This window comes from Balaenoptera ricei, chromosome X, assembly GCF_028023285.1.
Source record: "Balaenoptera ricei isolate mBalRic1 chromosome X, mBalRic1.hap2, whole genome shotgun sequence".
NCBI classification, from domain to species: domain Eukaryota; kingdom Metazoa; phylum Chordata; class Mammalia; order Artiodactyla; family Balaenopteridae; genus Balaenoptera; species Balaenoptera ricei.
In genome coordinates, this window is record NC_082660.1 from 101,887,069 (window position 1) to 101,908,020 (window position 20,952).

Below are 20,952 nucleotides of genomic sequence, written 5' to 3' on the forward strand. Positions count from 1 at the left end.
CTCCTCCTATTCTGCCCCCACCCCTCACTCCACCAACCAGGATAAAGAATCTAAGTCTAGGAAACCTGTTTCTCTGCTAAATCTTGGTCAACTTGTTTCATACCATTTTACTTCCAGCTAAATGGAAAGAAGCCAGTTCAAAGTTTCCCCTATACCTACGTGCATGTATTTGTGCATAAAACACACACACAGCCTCCACCCACCCACACACACCCACACACACCCCCCCACACACACAACCTCCCACACAAAGATGCAAAAAAGCCCACTGAATTCTCTCATGTCCTCTCATGTTGGTCCATATTGTGGCCTGAAGTGTCCTAGAGAACAGCTTTCCCAAGAGTCCTGCAATGCAAGATACTAATTGCTTCCTTTGGGAGGTAAGAAACAATGGTCCCTTTGCAGGTTATCCCTAAACTTTCACTGGGTAATGGGCAGGCAGTATAAATACCATGGTTAAAAGCCTGGGTCTAGAGTCACACTGCCCAAGTCCAAATCCTGGATCTATGACTTACTGACTTCATACATGTCTCTTGATCTCCCTAAGTCTCAATTTCATCATCTGCAGAATAGGGCTAACGGTGCTCATACCTCAAAGGGTTGTTATAAAGATTAAGGGAAGTAATCTACGTAAAGTGCTAAGCTCAGAGCCTGGTACATAGTAAAGGCTCAATAAACATTATCTATGAATATTATTATTTCAAAGGGGTCTTCTTCTAGAAGGGTACAGCAATTTTATGAAGTAAGGGTTTTTTCTTTTAAACCCTTTGTTTGCAACTCAGTCTTTTGTGCAGGTGTCCTTAGATAAGTGAAGGCTAGAAGTAGAAAGACTCTTGGGAGACCACCTAGTGCTTCAACCCTCTCTTTCTATAGATGAAGCTGCCAGAGCTTAAAAGTGGTCAGAGCCAGGACCAGAGTGCAGGTTTTATTACTCCTAGGGTAATAGCACTTCCACTACAATATATTATCTAGCATATTAGCTCGTACATAGAAGATGCTTAATAAATAATAATTAAATTGAATCGACTCTGGTTTTAACAGATTATAAACCTGGCTTAATGCTACATTCAATTTTCCAATTCCATTGTAAGTAAAATGTTAATGGCAGGAGGGAAAATTCAAAGACGTAAGAGGAAGGCGTTTAGCCAGAAGTATGGCAGAAGGACCCTGCAAAATCTCTCCTCTTTAGGCCACGGTATGCAGGTAGGTTGGAGAGCAACAGGAATCTCCACTGATCAATGTTTCCAGGACCCTGTTCTAGGTCTTGTTAACATCATACCAACTTGGCACTTGCTGTTATTTAAGTTCAGCGCTAGCTTAAGAACAGGCTTTGAGTTGGCCCCACCTCTTTGCTCCTATCTCTACTTCTATCTAGATTAGGTTGGAAAATTATTTTAAGAACCACAATAAGTCCTTGGCATTTCCAAATCTTGGATCAGTGTCAGTTATCTGTTTCACAGATGATAACTCAAGGCGTGGTCAATTTGGTAGTTTTACTCTTCTGAACTCTAAAACAATTAGCTTGAACATGGTAATAGGCAACAAAGGTGATTAACCCTAAAGTGTACATGAGCAGTGAAACACTGAGTAACAAGGAGAATCCTGTTGCCACCACCCCTCCACCTCCCTCCACGCACACCCATTCCAAGGGAGGAACAGATCACACCATCATGTCCTATTTCTTCTTGCCTCAGAAAAAGTATAAACAGTCCATGAAATCAGATTGAGCATAAACTGAGAAAAGTTTAAGAATATACCTACAAGCTGCCTGCTTTACCAATCTCCTGTCTTCACTGGCATACTACCCACTTTTATTTTTACTTTGTTTTACAAGTAATATAAGCACAACATGCAAATATTGAAAACAAAGAGAAAAAAACCACTCATAATCCCAGCACCTCAACCCAAGCATTGTTAGCATTATAGAATATTTCCTTTAGTTTTTTTCCTATGTGTTTTTGTATTCTTACAAAGCAGTGGAATATTAATGTACATATCAGTTTGGGTCCTACATTTCACTTGGTCATCAGCACTTTCTCCATGCTGTGGCATAGACTTCTTAACAAACATTGTGTGTAATAGTCCATTAAACCAGTGTATCAAGATTCACCGACCCATTCTCTAATTATTAAGAGATTTAAATTGCTTTTCATTTTCTGCTAGTCTAAATCATGTTACAAAAACATCTTTGTGATTTAGCCTTTTTTTCAATATTTTGGATTGTTTCCTAATGATAGTATCCCGGAAGTGAAATTAATAGGTCAAGGAACATGAATGTTTTCAGACAACCCACTAAAAAAATAAATAAATAAAACTAACAAAACACCAAAGCCCCATGAAATCTCTCCATTTAATGAAAAGTTCTCCTGCTCCCATTTTTCCACCAGGGCAGAGCAGGACTCCTGGGAGGGAAAGAAGCCAAGAGGAGCAGTGTAGTATCCCAGTGGCTTGCGAAATGGCAGAGTGGAATGTGGGCTCCCCTGTGAATCCAGCTTGCATGCACTTGCCCCAAATTGCCACCCAGCCAAGAAGCTAATTAGTAAAAGCATCAGGTGGGTGAGAACAGGTTCATGGCCTGTAATGGCTGATATCATGTTTCATTTTTGCCCTTGGAAAGATCTGACAGTCAGCTCAAAGACATTCAGTTCTAGTGACCCAATGTGCTACATTCTGAGACTTAAATCTGTTAATTTTCAGAACCAATCTTCAATATATTTTAAAGGGTATTTTGCTGTATAGAACTAAGCATACATGACCCATGAGCCTGTATGTGTACCTCTATTTTCAACCACGGTTAAAGAGGCACATTTAAGGTCAGCCTTGTTTAATATTATATGACTAAGTGGCACCTGTCTTACATGGTCAATGTGTTATAGACAGAGGTTTATTTGCAGATCCGACCATAAAAGTCATCCAGTCCTAAGGCAGGGGAGGCAACTGGCCAGAGATGCCCCCGGCTTAGCAAGAGCAGACACAACAAGCATTTCTTTCCTGGGCTGCTTTGTCAGAACTCTCAGAAGAGGGCAGTTCCGCTCTCCACCTTCTCCTTGAAGACTTTTCCCTAGTCCTTCTCCATCTTCCCCCTGCCCCCAGCTCTGCTCAATATGGAAATTTAATTCTCTCTTCTCAGTCTTCCTACGGGACTTTGGACACACATCTCTATCACAACATTTATCACCATATTTTCCACAAACTTTATTGAGCACTTACTATAGCCAGGTACTGTATAGGCCCTAGGATGGATAAAAAGGAGAAATAAAAAAGAGTCCAGTCCTCAAGGAGCTCCCAGTCAAGCAGAGGGGTCACAATCCAATGGGAAACCAGAGGTACGAGCAGATAGCTCAGGCAATGCAGAGGACCCTGCAAAAAAACTCTGGGCCACCTGAACAAAACTTCCTAGAGGAAAAAACTCATGATCTGAGTAGGAGACATAGAATCTGATAACCAATGTTGGGGAAGCTGAAAGGGGAGGAGTCAAAGATAGGTTGATATACATCTTGGAGAGTTATTAGCATATGGATAACAGGTAAGGTCAAAGAGTGGGCTGGATCATACATATAGAGTAGGAGCAGAACAGAACCAAGGATGAAGCTAAGGATAGACGCCTGAAAAAAAGTGATCATTCAAGGGTCAGGTACTTTGCAAATGTGGGAGTGAGAGAGAAATTCCTTTATTTACACTGCACGGGTTTTCCCCCACATACCTTCAATCTAGACCTTGTAGTACACCGCTCCAGGGACAGAAGTCCCCAGTTACAATGCAGAGAGAAAAAATGAAGTTAATTCTTGTCTTTTATGCTTCTAAGTACCCAGGTAGAAACCATTATAATAGGCTGAGCCAGAAATGGAAATTGCAATCTTAGAGGGCATGGACCGGGTGCATGATTTTCCTCTGTATCCTTCCCAACACCTAAAATATCAACTGGTACATAAAGCATGCTTAATAATTGCCTATAACTTTCCAAAGACTTTGCTAGAGGCAACAGAAAGAGAAGAAAAGGAATGAAAGACATAGAATAGCGATAACAATAATACTCTTACCTTAAGTTTCTCAGCCTTTCTTCTAAGGAGACAAGAGCTCTTTCACTTCTGTTATCTTATTTGTCCTTCTCCGCAGCTCTGTGAGGAAATAAAGGCCGATGTGATTAATTCCATTTTACAACCGGAGAAGCTTAAGTCCAGGACAGATAGCTCATGATAATTAATTTGACCAAGGTTTCACTCTGGCTTACTGGTGAGGTCAGGATCAGAACCCAGGTCTTATGACTTCCTGCCCTGTGCTGGGTTACTAGACACAAACTTCTACAGAACTGACTCTCCAGTTATTAAGAGGAGAGTTCACAGGAGAAATTCATTAGGAAAGCAAATTCCCTAGGGACTCCAACAGTCAGTCAGTCAGTCAGTCAGTCAGTCAGTCAGTCTCTCTCTCTCTCTCTCTCTCTCTCTCTCTCTCTCTCTCGCAAGCCAGTGCACTGCACCTGTAAGAAAATATCTAAGACATTTCCCCATACCAACACTAGAACGGCTGGATGTAATCGTTCACAGTCGTGCTCCACTAACATAATTGGGAGCTCCCCGTTTTGTTGTACCCCTTTTGAAGGGAGCTCCATCTGCCTTCAGTCTGGTTTTTGTGTCTGAGTGGGGCTCAGGTGCTGATTGCAGGTGTGGCATCCAGCAGGTGCATGGACAGAAGCCAGCATTTCATATCTTCATACCAAAGGGCCTGAGTCACTCCCCAAAGGCAGCTGCTCCTCCTCCCTCTGACTTGCAAGCCCCAGGAGCCTGTCTTGACTGAGTTGCCACTGCAAAACTAAATCTAGACCCTGACTTCTCAGGAAGGGGTAGGGTGAAATCAGTTAAACTACAAATTAGATAACTCAGCCAACTCCCCCACTTACTCTCCAGAACTAGTGCAGGCATATGCCACAGGCATAGCATCAGGGAATATATGTACAGAATGACTGTCCCTTACTAGTTACGGGGGAAAGGAAGACTACAGCAGACTCATATTACATATATAGCTACAGAGCACTTATTCTATTGCAAATGGCCTTGAACCCTCAGGAGCAAGTATTCATTTCCCTAAATAAGATAGAGTACAGTAGAAAGAACATGCTAGAAATCCTGCACTCCAGTTCCCATCATAACCACTCTCCTTCAGGCTGCCAAGGGAGAACCACTCAGTGTAGTCACAAAAAGTACCAGGACAGAAAAGTCATCACGTTGTCCTAATGGAAGCCTAACTGAGAGCCTGAGGCAGACAGAATGTTCTAGGGGGTAAAGGGGGGGGTCACCAAATTTTTCTTAGCTCCAAAAATTTTTGTTTTAAAAAGAAAGCAGGGGCTTCCCTGGTGGCGCAGTGGTTAAGAATCCGCCTGCCAATGCAGGGGACAAGGGTTCGATCCCTGGTCCCGGAAGATCCCACATGCCACGGAGCAACTAAACCCGTGCGCCACAACTACTGAAGCCCGCGCACCTAGAGCCCATGCTCTGCAGCAAGAGAAGCCACCGCAATGAGAAGCCTGTGCACTGCAACGAAGAGTAGCCCCCGCTCGCTGCAACTAGAGAAAGCCCACGCGCAGCAACAAAGACCCAACGCAGCCAAAAATAATAAATAAATTAATTAATTAATAGTAAATAAATTTATTTTTTAAAAAAGCAATTTGCCTCCACCAAACACACACACACACACACACACACACACACACACACAGAGCAAAGAGAAACTAATTGTAGGAGGAAAAAAACCCCAAATGTTATTTTAATAGAATGGTTTATTGTCATTTGTCATATTTCTTCAATTCATATGGGAAACTCAAATTAACAAGCTTTGGTTTACAGCCCATGATCCAGAAAGTAAAACTGGCTACTAAACTAAAATGTGATCACTGTATATAAACAGAGTGAAAGAAAAATCTGAACTGAAAACCTAAATGTAATAAAGAGGAGATTAGATTTCTTCAAAATAGGCAATCTAAATAATTTTCCCCATCTGTGATTTTTATCTTAGTTTGCTATCACATGGAAAAGAATGTCATTAATACAATGCAAATCCATGCCCCTTGAAAACAACCAAAATGAGTAAGTGATGTACTAATTAGCTTCCTAATGGGGAAGGTTTTAATTGAACCATTCTATAACAACCTTCATCAAAGTTTCCAGGGCAACTTCATAAAAGGATGTCAAACCTGGCCCTTATTTTTATCCCCTTAAAAATAATTCTCAATGCACAGAAACACGGAAAGCTTATTTCTCTTCAATGCTGTTAACACTCAGGCCACTACATTTTCTGATGTCAGCAATCTCCTTCCCACAAATATTCCAAGTATGCACCACCGTCATTCTCCTTTCAATTATGTGGTTTCTCTGCTCCTTTACTGATTGAGTCCAGGCCTCTCGGATAATGAGAAGCATGTGCAGGGAAAATATGCTCTTAAAAAACACATACATCAGTTTCATCTGCATTATGAAAGGGGGGGGATCATTTGTCCATATCAAAAGGATCAAAATGTGAAGTTTGCTATGGGATATATAAAGGAAAAAAAAAAAGATCAGCATCAATGCCTAAAGTTGGGGGGCAGTTATTGTGATCTGAAGCAACACCAAAAAGAATAAAGAGGACTCCCCCAATCCACCCTTTCTAGCTTGGCCACATTTATACTTAATGTTATCTTAATGTTGCTTTGGGGGGTATTTAAGTTCTGACATACACATGGAAATGAGCCACGAATTGTACAGCAAGCATAAATATTCCATCATTAATAAAAACCAGCTGTGTATAAAACACTACAATGGCTGGGTTTCAGTTACTGGCTATCATCAGTATGTGTCACAAGCAAATGTTACTCAAAACTTTCCCCCTTAAAACACACACACACACACACACACACACACACAGATACATGCAGAATTTTTTTTTTTACTCTTTTTAATCTTTTGGAAGAGCTTTGAAGAACTCACTGATCTCTATGGCACATACCAACTAATGTCTCTTTTTGAAGCTATTTTTCATCACCCCAGCAGATGCTAGAGTCCTCTTATTAGAACTTCAACTTACCACATAGAATGACAATGCTTAATTTTTTATAAAAGCCAAGAGGGTCAATAATACAAATGTTGGGACAATCAATTATAGTCAGTAGGGCATTTGAGGCACCAAAGGGCACTGTATAAGAGAGCAAAGCTCATTAAAAGTGAACACCTGCTCAGAACCCTATAATAAGCCTGCTCCGCCATCATGCAGACACCTTTCATCCAATGACCTCAAAGCATGTGCCTAATATGAAGCATGCCTAAACACCTCTGTGAAATATTAATATCCTTGCTTCCCAGAAGGGTAACTGAAGCTCAGAGCATCTAATTCATTTACCCTTGGTCACATGTCAAGTCAGAAATGGTTGGGCAGAGAAACCCAGAGCCTGGCTTCAAGTCACGCAGTCTAATGATATTTCATGGAGTTGGGGCAATAGTGAAAGTGACTTAACAAATGTCAAGGGCAGCCTATACAGTTAAAAAAAAGTAGATTTTCAAAAATCACCTTAGGAGATGTTAGCAAATATATCCATCTGCATTTTCCCCATGAAAACATATCATAAAAAATGTTCCTGTACTTAACTTGGTACTTTCTAAGTACTAAAACCCATACTTTACTTTCCTATCCTGGCTAATGAAATTTAATCTAATTTATGAAGAGCCATTGGTTTCCAGGAATGAGTCCATCCAAAATTGGAGATCATATGTATACTATACCTTCATTATCAAAGGAAAATTAAAGGACCGTGTAACTGAACTTTCATTATATGGTAAAGCCTCAAATGAAGAACCTCTTATGTGTGGGTCATCCTGCTACACCTACATGTCTTTTATTTAATTATCTAAAGCCCTTAGTTTCCTTACTATTATTTATTCTAATTTAAACATATTATTTTCAAAGCTATTAAAAATTTTTGTGCTTTCCCGCTTTTCCTTTCTCATTCGGGAGATTTCATAGTCTACCCAAATTTGTACTCTCTTGATGGGATATCATGATACAGTGATTTAAGAATCATTGCTAATGATTTAGACAAAGTAAACAGTGAATCCTAGTTTTCTTTCTGTTTAAAAAGAGTGGAGGAAGGGTAATGAGGTCAAGGGAGTAGAATTAAAAGCCTTGCTACATACATGAACACCCTAAATTACAGAAATGGTTTAGGGATTACTTACTAAATCTGTTAGTTTCTTCTGGCATTGGAGGAACAAACGTGTGTGATTCCTCATATGTACTCAGTCAGGTTCTGACTTCATTCCTCCACATAGGTTTACAAAGCTAAGTCTTAGGTGAGCTCTTTTTAAAATTTAAAAGCAGAATTGTACATTTCTATGACCTTCACTCTGTAAAATTCATACAAGTACAGAAACAAGGACGTGAAAGGAACTAGGAAAAATGAAAACAGGTGATCTGTTAGGATGATGGGATTCTTGATGAAGTTCTGGGCAGGGTCTTAGCTTTTTAATTTGATATGTTGTTAAAATACAAAACACAATGCATTTATATTGATATATTGATTATTGACATCTCCTTAGAGGTCTTTTTTGCTTGTTTTTTTGTGTTTTTTTTTAACATCCAGGTGACTACATGATTGCACTTCTAACAACCGCTGCACCTCATTCTAGTAGGAATCATTCACATTCACACCAGAAATCGAGGCCTAAGAAGAGAACCATAAGCTTTTGATAACTGGTTCTCAAAATCACGCTGTCCAATCCCCCACAATTTACAGCGGAGGAAACTTGCTAAGGGTGGTAAACTGATTTAGAGTTGGGCCCAGAGCCAAGTCCCTCTCACCAATAGGCTCACTAGGAAAGCTTATTGTGGATTCTTTGATTAAAAATGGCATCAGTTTGCTATTATTTTCGACAGCCTTGCTAGATACATGAACAGAATACCAGAAAAAAATTTCTGGATCCTTGGGTTATTCAAATACAACAACTAGAATTTAAATCTTTTACCTATATGGGATAGAGTCCCATCCTTAGACTTACCAAAATCCATGAAGTCTGATATATTTCCAGAAAATCATACTAGCTCTCTTCTACAAGTAGATGTAGGCTGGGGCTAAACGTGGCCAGCATTATTACAAGCCAGAATGATTTAGACAATTAACTCCATGCCATGTAACTAAAAGATTTCAAAGGCCAAATAATGGCCTCACTTAATTCAAGAAATAATCATGACAACAAAATTCTAATGCCTTCCTTTATGCAATAAATATGTTTCTGAGCAATCTCAGTTATAGTGAATTTTTATATATCAAGTCATAGTTCAAAGGCACTAACTAGGAAAGCTATTTCTTTCAAAGAAAACTGTAGTGAATTCTTTTATAAAGCAAATGACCTCCTATTTTCCTGCTTTTTTCTAGTTCAGATTTTGTGTGTTGTGTGTGGAAGGGGAGACATCCCTCCTTTCTCTGTTTTAAAAGGGGTCAGAAGCCCACCATGGAGGAGAGTAAAGCAGTATGGGCAGCTTGTTTAATGCCCCCTTAGTTCCTGAGACCAAATTCTAACCTTTGACTTGGGGGTGGGACCCTAGATTTTGGACCAAAGTCCACAAAAGGCAGCAAGAAACGAAGAAGTAAGCAAGACTAAAGACAACACATCATAGTAAACCACCAACGAAAATTCCTGGAGACAGGAAATCAATGGAGCACAATTCTAAACAAATTGGTTTAGTCCCAAGCTAATTAACTTGTCAAGCAGATCTCCAAACCCACTCAATCCATGGGGGAAAGAGGTGATGTAATAGGAGATTTGGGAACATTTACCCATTTACCATCCTAAAAGGCTCAGCCACGACCACACACACCTCTCTCCACTCCTTTCAGTGGGTTTAAGCTGGGCTTAATGGGTGCAAAGGACAATTTCTTCCAGACAGTCCCTAAGAATAGACTGTTCTCATGCATTCCAAATGCTCAGTCTCCATGGAGGAGGCTACCTGGTCACAAACATTTCTCAAGAAGGAATATATCCTCAACACTTCCTCATTGGTAACACCCCCTCACCCCAACAAAACACAATTTCTAACCATCCGGAGAACTTTGGGGCACTTTTGGGGGGAGAAAGGAAAAGAAACCTTAAGAGGAAAGTAGGAGAATGTGAGAAACTCCTCTTGTCTCCAAATGGAAAAAAGCCCTTAAAAAGTTGGATCAGAGGAAGAAAGGGGGATGGGGGAGAAGGACTGCTTAATTACAAAGACACCCTTTTAAAGAAGGCACAGGCCCTGGGAGAGGGCTCTTAGGAGAGGCACAGAAGCCGATGTACCCACTTAGAATTCTGGCACTCAGTGGGACCTCAAGGTCATAGCATCCATCCCTCTGCTTTCTGAATAAACTGTTCTTAAGGCATTCTAGAAAGAGACTGATTCGTTCTTTACAAAACTTCAGAAAAAGCAACTCCACAAAACGCCTTACTAATGCATTAGTCTAATAAATCCTACTTCATAAACCAGAAATGAGATTTCAATTTCCAAATCCAAAACAGTATTGAATGTGAATTTTTAAATTCCCTTCTAAAATCTTTTAAATAGGTAAACAGATCCACAACTTTCACGTAAAAGTTACTCTACATATAAGCATGGTCAGAGGTTTACTTCATATCTAGACTATGAAGTAAGAAAAAGCACTTTCAATTTTACGGAGCCATAGACTTTTCCAAAGAAAGAAGTATCTTAAAATGAAGTATGATGTAGTGCCAGAAAGTGTCTGTAAATGACACCGGATAAACCCATACAGAATAGCTGGAACCTGAGTTATCATCTGTAAATAGATGCAACTACTCTACAACCACCTGGCTATTAAAATGTCCCAGGCCAGTTATAAAATGTAGTTTGGTCAGGCCAACTTTTCCTTTCCAGCTGATCTGAAATATGATAGCCTTTAAAATTGTCACCCTGTAGTGTTCCTTCTCTCCTTCCTGCTTTCTTTTCCTCCATTAAAACTAACTAATGAAATTAGGTAAAAATATAAGTAAATAATTTGTTCCCAAATAAGCAATGTGTTGGGGACATCTTTGTAACTGGTTTTTGAACACCACCATTCTTATAAGTTTGCCACACTTGCTCAATTGGAGGTAGGTGGGAGATGGGTGAAGATTTATCCCACAGCCAAAATGGTATTTCAAACTGTTCTTAGCTAGTAAATGAGGGTGCTGAAAGGTCTAACTGGGAAAGCTTCACAAAGACTGTCCTGAGAAAGGACTTTTCACACAGCCTAGTTCAAGGAGACTTACACACACTTAGCCCTCCATTATTGAAGATTATGGTGACTAATTATCTTCCTCTCTGAATGGGAGAAGAGGGTTATATTTTTAAAAGCTTTAATCTGCCTCCCGACTTCCACTCTTCATGGGGATGGGGGAGGACAGGGAGGATGAAGGAAAACTAAATTAGATACTTGATACACAAGGTGTCAGAAAATTCTAAAATACATGCTAGAGATTGGAAATGCCGTTTTCCACAAACTGCCCTTTCCTCTCTCATTTAATTGTACTTAGTCCCTTGCTGCAAATTACTATTGATATTATATTATTATTAGTGGCAATTTACCAGGGATTGCTCAGTCTACAAAGACTGTCACTTTCCCTCTCACTTTTCCTTCTCTTCATTTGCATATACTGATAAGTCCATCTTGCTGTTGAAGCACCTACGTACAGTGACCCAGGCTTGGGACCCTCAACACACCTGCATGATCAGGCAAAACTAGTTACTAACATCCATAAAGCAAATAAGGGGCAACCCTCTCCTCAAGACCACACACACACACATATACCTAAAAGAGTGTAGCACTGCAGATCACTCCAGGCTAAGGCTTCAAGAATTCACAGCCCCTGGCGGAGGCGAGTGTAAGCCCCCACCCCAACCCCAAGCATTAGGAGTAACGCATCTAACAATCTGAGATAAGCGCGTACATCCCAGATGAGCTAAACGTAGCTCAAGTTTCCTTTGGTCTTTAATTCCTTTTGTGCTTAATGACCTAGAGACCTACAAGGACCCCAGGAGGCAAGAAAGTAAAAGCACCATCTCGTAGTGGTACCCATTAGCATCTCTGTAGGACGGGGAAAGGTGCGCAGACTCTTTAACCTATTTAACTTGCTGCACATCCCGGAAAACTCTCGGCCAGCAAAGTAGAACACAGGCATCCCCACACGCATCTAGATTGACTCACTCACGCCGAGGTTACGATCAAGTTCATGCCACCATGGATTCCTGCCCCAGTGCCCCGCGAAAAGTAACCACGCGTCTCCTACCCCTGAAGGCAACGAAGACAAGGTGACGACTCTGCTCGCTCAAATGGCTTCGGTCCCGGGCCAGAGGCCAGGGATAGGCAGGAGGGAAGCCCCAACTCCCGGCTGCTCCCCTCCTCGCTGCTCCGTCCGGGCTCTCCTTGGTGGCAGTGCACAGGCTGGACACCGGGCCGGAGGGTGGAGCAGCGGATGGTCCGAGGCGAGACAGACTGGAGGTGGGGGTGGAGGGGGCTGTGAGAACTAAGAGAAGATGAGGCGAAAGGGAGCGGAGATGGAGGAATAAATCAGGGGGTCTACCAGCTTAGGCAGCCAGAAAGCTCCTCGGAAGGAAGGGGCGTGACTGCGATGAAGGCAGCTCCTGGGCAAAGGATTGGAGGTAGGGGAAGGGGGACGAATGGGTGGCTTTTCTTCTTGCGGTGAGCGGCTAGGACCGCCCAGGAGCCGGGGGGCGGTGGATTGGGGAGTGGGGCGGAGTAGAGGGCGGGGAAAGAAGGGAGGGAGTCGGTCTGTACCCTCGGGGCGGGGGGGGGGGCGGAAGAGAGGCGGGGCTAGGGGGCGGGGAAGTTCAAACAATTGAACGGCGGGGTCCGGCCGCTCCGGCGAAAGCGTGGGGGGGGCCCTCACTCTGGTCCTCCCACTAAAGTGGTACGACTCGGTTACAGTAGCCCTGAGAGTCTAAGCAAGGACTGGCTGGGAGGAACGAAAGGGTTTTGCAAAGACTCCAATAATAGTGTACGGCAACAGCGGAGCGGAGTCGCGTGGGAGAGCTAGTGCAGCTCCCCGCCCCACAGCGGGAGGAAGAAAAACAAATAATAGAAATGCTGAAAAGCAGCTTCTCGCAAAGGTTGCTTAAAATAATTCAGGAAGGAGCAGCGATCCTTCGTTTTCCTTCCCCTCTTGCTTCCTATGACCAGCAAGCCCCCCACCCAGGTCGCAACTCGGCGAGACACCCTCCTTTCTTCCTCCACTCCCTCTAGCCACCCCCTTCCTCCCCCGCGCCACCCTGCGTCCCGGCCCCCCTCCCGTTGGCAGGCCGCGCTGGCGGCAGGGGTGGCGTGGGCGGAGCTCTGCCAAGCCTCCGCCTCTGGGGCGGACTGAGAGGGCCGGCCTGGGCGGAGCCAGCCCTGAGGAGTAAGTCCCGCCCACCATTCTTTGGCAGCTATCGGTTGGCGAATCCTGGCCTAGGGTTCCTTTGCGATTGGTCACTTGAGTCGTCGATCCGATTCTTTTGTCCCACCCGCCCTCAAAATTAATAAAACTAAACAAGAGGCTATTGTCTAGCTCTCGGTTCTCCCCCAGCTACTGCTGAGAAAAGGAAGATGAGACGCTTGGTTTCTCAGTCTCCTAAGAGAGTGCGGCAGTGTGTCGGCCGGCTCTAGTACACCTTTACGGCACTGCCCGGCCCTCTGGGAACAGGTAACTTTTCTTCCCCCTTAATTCATTAGGCCAAGAGGGGGGGAAAGTATGAGAAGTGTCAGTGTGGTGTTCACATTTCCCGGCTGCGAAAAAAATGATATTGCTTGAAGAACACAGAGGGTTGAGAACAGCCTCCTGGGACACTGAAAATCAACCATTTTACAACCGGGAAACGAAAGCACAAAGAAATAGCAGAATAAGATGGAATTTGGAACTAAAGGAAGAACTCGTTTCAGACTCAAGCACTTACCAGCTAGTTGTGCGACTTTGGTTAAGTCCCTTAACTTCTCTGAGCCTTCATTTTCCTATCTGTAAATAAAGGCTATAAAACATATCCTATTAACTTACTGGCACTGGTATATGAAAATAAAATGAATTGTTTGTGAAAACTCTGTAGACCACAAAGCACTCCACACGTGTATGTGTTCCTACTTATGTCTGTCACATGGTGGAGATTCTCACATGTGTTTGGGAATCAAATATTCTTCTCATCTGTTTTAAGCATTCATAGCCAAGGTGTGTAGGTTTTGTGGCTTTATTTTAAAAAGTCAACTCTTTCTTTTCCTACAGTTTTCTGGGCGGATATGAATGTGGCTCCCTGCAGTTAGAATAATAAATTACTCCTTTTCTATCCAAGGTAGGTGAGATTTCTTTTTTAAACTGTTCTGCAGTGGCGCCACGACCTAAGCCTATTGTGGTGCTGGTACTGAAAGAGGAAATCATACTGTGTATCTCTGAAGAGAACTTAAGAAAACAAATATGAGGGAACATTTACCATGGAAACCACCATTCTCTACAGATCCGTATTTCCTAGAAAATACTACAAGGAGGAAGCGAGTCTGTATGTAAGGCCTTGACAATGCAGAACTATTATAATGAACTCATGCCAATGAGAAAATGACACCCAATTCAAGCCTGCCTACCGGGAGCTTCTGAGGGGCCATGGACCAAAGCATGCAAGAGGAAATGTGCTCAAAGGAAATACCATCTCACTGTGAACAGGGTCCCAGAATATAACCAGGTACAGGAAAAGTAGTGGGGTAGCCTCAATGTGCAGAGGGCTCTGCTAGAGCTGCTGCAAGAATTCAGAAGCCAGAGCATGGGCAACAATGGATTCTTGATATGATTCAGTTTATGTGTGAGATGAAGTTATTTGGGTGATTTTTCCTGGAGAAAGTGAGGTTTTGAGTGTTAAAGACATGGAGACACCTAGTTTGTGCAACAAAGGAAGATTATTCCAGCTTTGTTTGGAGGGATGGACAGCAGAGCTGGATAGGATGGGTATATGCTACAGACGACTACTGATCAGAATGGCAATAGGATACTTGCTAAAATTAACACTGCTATTAAAGTGGGAAAAATAAAATATGCGGGCTTCCCTGGTGGTGCAGTGGATAAGAATCTGCCTGCCAATGCAGGGGATACAGGTTCAATCCCTGGTCCAGGAAGATCCCACATGCCGCGGAGCAACTAAGCCCGTGCGCCATAACTACTGAGCCCACGTGCCACAACTACTGAAGCCCATGCGCCTAGAGCCTGTGCTCTGCAACAAGAGAAGCCACCGCAATAAGAAGCCCGCGCACCACAACGAAGAGTAGCCCTCGCTTGCCACAACTAGAGAAAGTCCGTGCACAGCAACGAAGACCCAACACAGCCAAAAATATATAAATAAATATTTAAAAACTAAAAATAAAATATGCACATGGTAAACTGAAAACAGTACTGAAAGTAGGACCATAAAGAGTTCCTCTCCACCACTCTGTTCTCATAGTCCCTTTCTCTCTTTCTCTCCATACCTGTGTATAATCTTCAAAATATATTATTTGCATACACGCACACACTTTGCATTTCTTTACTCAGCAATGTCTCTTAAATATCCTTCCATCTCAGGATAACTTCCTTTGCCTCATTCTTTTTCATGATAGTTCTGTGTTCCAATGCATACATGTGCCAAAATTCTTTTACTCATTCCCCTATTGAGAGGTGATTCAGGCCATTACAGAAGATGCTGGGAAACAAACCCTGGTAGCAAAGGTCTGGTGGCTCTGTTTGCAGAATGCCTGTCCCCAGCCTTGAAGTTGCCCTCCCAAGACTTTTCCAAACCTGCCTTCCCCACAGCTACTGGGGCCTTCCTACAATGGAAACCCCTAAAACACTTAATTCTTTTAATACCCCCCTCCTCAAATCCTGCCTTGGGCATTATTGATCTCCTCCAATTTTGAATTTTGTTGGGGTAGAGCAGAGCACAGCACTGAATTTCATGGTGGATCAGGCCCCGTGTGAGTCACTTTCTTAGCCTGTGGCTAATAACAGGTTTTTTAATACCTCGTCTTTGCCCAGGTCTTCTAAGCGTCTTAGGTGTTTCTTCTCTTCTGCCATGCAAGACTTCCTTCTGTTTTTACCCTGAAAACCCTTCAGTTTGTTTAAACTGAGTCTGAATGTAAAGCTATGCTTTGCCAGCTCTACTTAAAAGGAAGGGGGAGGGGGGGCCAACATCAGCAAACATTGATGGAGCTGCTATTATGGACAAGACTGAAAAAACAAAGAGGGATGAGACTTGGCTCCTGCCTTCAAGGGTATATACAGAAAAAGACAACTAACAAGCATATGCTAAGTGCTAAATGAATGGGATTGACAGTAAAAGTTGTGGAAGTTGAGAGCAGGGAGCGAAAACTAGTTCCAGAGAGTGAGTTTATACAGCGAAGTATGCCACACACATTTAACTAATCCCCAGACCATCCCTGTGTCTTCATATCCTGACTGTAAAATATAGAGAAGCCTCTGGGGGATACCAGGAGCATTAACCACTAACTGTAAAACACCTGTGTAAAGATGCAGGGTTACCTAAGTACATTAAGAACCTCCACATATCGATCATGGATGTAATGATCATTTAAAGAAGTCAAGAATCTTCATCCCAAACTATCTGTCCTATTTGACTTTTTTCTTTTTTCAATGAAATGCAACTCCTCCTTTAAAATGCAATAAAAAGCGGGAGTGGTTAGGACTCGGTGCTTTCTCTGCTGTGGCCTGGGTTCAATCCCTGGTTGGGGAAGTAAGATCCCTCAAGCCGAGGGGCGTGGCCAAAAACTGCAATAAAATTCAATGTCTATGCGCTGAAAAACAGGCAATTAAAAAATCAAGGTCTCCCTTAAAAATATTATGCTAAGTGAAAGAAGCCAGACACAAAAGAACAAATATTGTGTGATTCCACTTATCTGAGTTACCTAGAATAGGCACGTTCACAGACGCAGAAAGTAGCAAAGTGGTTATCAGGGCCTGAGGGGAGGGGGGAATGGGGAGTTATTGTTTAATGAGCGCAGTTTCTGTTTGCGATGAAAAAATTCTGGAACAAGATAGTGATGATGGTTGTACAACATTTTGAATGTATTTAATGCCACTGAATTGTATGATTAACATGGCAAATTTTATGTTATGTATATTTTACCAAAATAAAAAAAAATTTAAGATACCAACCCTCAGGTTCAGTGTCAAGAGACAAGGCCAATTATGGAGGCTGCTAAGAAGGCAGGACCCCGCTAAAGGGGGCAGCTTGGTCAACACCACAGGAAATGCAGGCCCAATGTAGCCAGGACTTCTGATTTTTCAAGGGAAACCAGAAGTCAAATGTTTTAGTGTAAAACCTCCTGGATTTTTATTTCGGCAACTAATCAATATTTTAATTAAAAAATCTGCCCTTTGCATGCAATATTTTCCCCAATGTACAGGAAAAGTACAAAGGAGAACGTGGTTTATAGTTTATTCCTTGATCCCTGGCTAGATTTTTCTAGAAGGAAAGACCACAAAACCATAGTGCTTTGTATGGAATGACATTCTTCCCCACCCACCAAGTCAACTGGGAGTGTGAAATGAGCACATCTTCCTCTAATTGCCTGGTGAACAACTCAATCATTTAAATGTATTTAGAAACAAAAGCGGAGGCAAGCACATACACCAGGGAAAATAAATCCTAAGGATTTATGGGTCCACATAACTCTCCCTCTTCCCCCCAACTCCAGAAAAAAAAAAACACCCTTCAAATATATTCGACAAACACTGAAAAGCAGCTTTCTCCAGGACACCTCTTAAAGTCAGTCTCTTATTTATTCACAAGGATACTAGCCGTTGCACATACAGAAGCCAGCTGATTAGAAAATAGCAGCTTTATCTGAACAGGAAAGGATCAAAGGGATACATATGCAATACAAGCATTGAGTTAAATTCTCTTCCTTTTGGGTTCCCCTCCTCCCCCCTTCCACCCTTCCCAAGCATATAAACACACACACAAACGTGCGCGCACACACAGTCCAGACACAGGAAGCTTGAAGCCTGATCCATGCGTGGAAAACAGCAATGTGGGAATTCAGGAAACAACACCAGAACTGTGCTCCAAGGCCAAGACCTGCTCCAGCATTTGGGAGCCAAGTTACTCCTGGGGTACTTGTGGGCCCCAGCATTTTGGAAGTAAATCGGCTGTAGAAAAATAAAGCTGCCTGCAAGTCTATTCCCCAAGCACCTCCTAGGGTCCTGTTTGAGTAACCTGGGTTCGCCTCTTTATGATTTATGCAGGGCTTCACTTCAGCTTAACTAAATATCATATCTCCTTCAGCAGCTTGAGTTTCTGGAAAGGCCCAGACTGTCCATACTTCTCAGTAGGGTTTGTTTGCAAAGTCCTAGGTTAGCTGGTGCAAGAGGGAGGTAGGGAGACCGAGGAACACACATCAAAGTCTGCACTCTAAAAGGTGGTGTGGGATGAGAGGAAGAAGACGATTTAGTCAATGATAAAGAATAAATCGCTGAAAGCAAGTCAGAGGCAAATCACATTCCTGAGCCAGTAAGCTGTTTAACTGTACAAAGTTAGCAGGATTTAAAGGAAGTTCATCCTCTGACATTACACTTTGCAAATAAACTCTTGATTGATTCGGCGCTTTCTCTGTTTCTGTAGTTGCCAGAGTGTCTGAGAGTTGTTATCCCAGTTGGAGAAGACGGCTGTGACTGGAGTAGAGATTTATCTTCTCTGGCATGCTGCCCCACTTCAGTAACTACAGGGAGAGGGTAGGTCAATGCCATTCCGGTGTGATTTAAGGCAGGCTCACCTTGCAGCCCCCAATTAGCCTTCTATTCACGTTCGCCACGGTCCCGTGAGATTCGCACAGGAAAGACCCCTGTTAAAGTGCAAATATGTAACCTGGGAAGGGTTAAATATTAAGCCATCTTTGGTGTGCTCTGATGGAAAGGGTGTAGGCTTTTGGAGTCACTCAAGCCTGGATTTCGGTCACAGCTCAAATACTCACCAATGAGGTAAATTACTTAACCATGCTGGGCCGCGGCTCCCTCATCTGTAAAGTAGGGCTAATAATTTCTCCACCATGATGGGGTTGCTGTAAGGATTAAATGAAATAACATATTTAGGGGCCTTATCATGATTCCTGGCTTTTAGTAGTCACTTAACACCGTTTCTTTATGCCCCTCTGTTCAATCTTCTTAGGGAATTCCAGGGGTTAGGACAATGGGTTCGTTTAGTGGCCTACAGGGATTAAGGCTCTGGTAATCACTCTTCCCTACTAACCCTGCTCAGTGGGGCAGTGTCGTACTAAGCATATGGGTTTTAGCACCAAATGGACCTAGTGTCACAGTCTTTGTTCTGTCACTCACTAGCTATGTGACTTTGGGCCCATTGGGAGCCTGTTTCCTCATTTGTAAAAGAGTAATAACAGCACCTATTTCACTGGGGGAGTGATGAGGATAAAATGACAGCCATATGCAAATATTAGCTAATATTTTGTGCAATGGTTGGCTAGAGTTTACTTTTATACCAAGCAGTTACTAGTGAATGGTTTTAGCAAGAGTGTTGAAAATCCTTAAGCAATAACAGCGACGTGTTCCTGGTTTCCTGGTTTTGGCTAAGGAATTTGGGGTGCCGCTGGAGTAGCTACAGACATCTCAGTTCCAGGCAATTGGACCTTCTCCCCTCTCCCAAGATTTTCACAGTGTTTTGGCAGGATATGAACGAAACAGGGACTCCTAGGAGGTGTTGCAGGAGATTCTGGGATAATAGAGTATTCTTGTTGTGGAGTGTGGGCCTGGGACACTCAGGCCTCCAGCTCTTTGAATCCCACACTTTTCCCTGCCTTAGAACCCTTGCCCATACTATTCTTTCTGACAAGGACCCTACACATACCTCTCTCCACTCCGTTCTTCACCTCGCTGACCCAATCTTATTTCTCAGGCCTCAACTTAAATGTCACTTCTTCAGGGAAATATTCCCTAAGCAGTAACCTCTACCCTAGTCTCCTGTTTAAACATTCGTGTGAATTGCATAATTCTATGTGATAAACTATATCAGAAGTGGTTTTAGTATACAAATAATACTTAAATTATTCAATAGGGAAATTATTTAATTTTGTCTTCCAGTCTAGAAAATCATTGGTCCAGGAAGAAGCTTCAGGCGTATCCTATAGCTTTGTGTATGGCCTGGCACCCTCTTGCTTACTTCCTTAGGGATACACATGGGCTGGCCTGAGTTGGTCATTTGTTAGAGTTCTTCCTGTACTAGGTGGGCACATTGAACTAGATGATCTTTAGGGTTCCTTGCAACTCTTGACTGCTGACAGTTGTCAGATGCTGACAAGTTTGCCGAATGCTGGAGTGGGAAGCTATGTCAAAAGTGTCATCCATATCCTCCTGCCTCCCAGTTCCTTGATCTTGGTGTATAACGGGGAGTTTTGAAGTATGGCAAGGAAATGTGGGTGTGAACTGTTTAAGCACAAGGTGGTATATTTATTTGGTAGCTAGCAAATGAGTGCTGTGAGATCAGAGGGAAGACAGTGTAAGTATGAGCGCTAGGGGTACATTCATTAGAGTGTGACTGGCTGGCTGAAGGCCTTTGATGGCAAGAAGATTGTTCCAGATGACTTTATGGATGGTGTCGCTTCCTGTATTCCCATCAGAACTGTCAACCAGGAATAGTTTTACCAAAAGGCAGCCTAGTATAGTGGGAGAAACAAAGCAGTTTTTCATTCAGGCCGAACTGGGTAAAGATCCCCACATTCAAGTGGCTATATGACCTTGGATAAATCACTTAACCTCTCAAGTCTGAATTATAATTTGTTGGTTGGACAAATATATACTGAGTATCCACTATGTGTTCAACAGTGTTCTAACCACTTGGAATGCATTGGTGAACAAAACAGGCAAAATCCCTGCCCTTACGGAGCTTACATTTTGGAGGGATGTGGGAATGGTGAGTAGATATTTAAAG

At 42.7% G+C, this 20,952-nt stretch overlaps 1 protein-coding gene and 1 long non-coding RNA gene across 7 annotated transcripts in view; one reads left to right on the forward strand and one right to left on the reverse strand.

Annotated features, from left to right (window-relative positions):
- AMOT (angiomotin) overlaps nucleotides 1-12,715 on the reverse strand; it is a 60,283-nt gene extending 47,568 nt beyond the window's left edge. The window contains exons 1-2 of one of the 2 annotated variants that reach the window (XM_059910720.1): nucleotides 12,279-12,715; nucleotides 4,041-4,118 (exon numbers count right to left, since the gene is read on the reverse strand). The gene's annotated coding sequence lies outside the window, so the exon portion shown is untranslated. Of the gene's footprint in view, nucleotides 1-4,040; nucleotides 4,119-12,196; nucleotides 12,222-12,278 lie in introns of those variants that run through there. The other variant, XM_059910721.1, reaches the window with a different exon arrangement.
- An 838-nt stretch (nucleotides 12,716-13,553) lies between these two features.
- The window catches only part of LOC132357290 (uncharacterized), a 927,280-nt gene continuing 919,881 nt past the window's right edge, over nucleotides 13,554-20,952 (forward strand). For 4 of the 5 annotated variants that reach the window (XR_009500199.1, XR_009500200.1, XR_009500198.1 and 1 more), the window contains exons 1-3: nucleotides 13,554-13,691; nucleotides 14,262-14,328; nucleotides 18,637-18,746. This is a non-coding gene — a long non-coding RNA (uncharacterized LOC132357290). The remainder of the gene's footprint in view (nucleotides 13,692-14,261; nucleotides 14,329-18,636; nucleotides 18,747-20,952) is intronic. The other variant, XR_009500202.1, reaches the window with a different exon arrangement.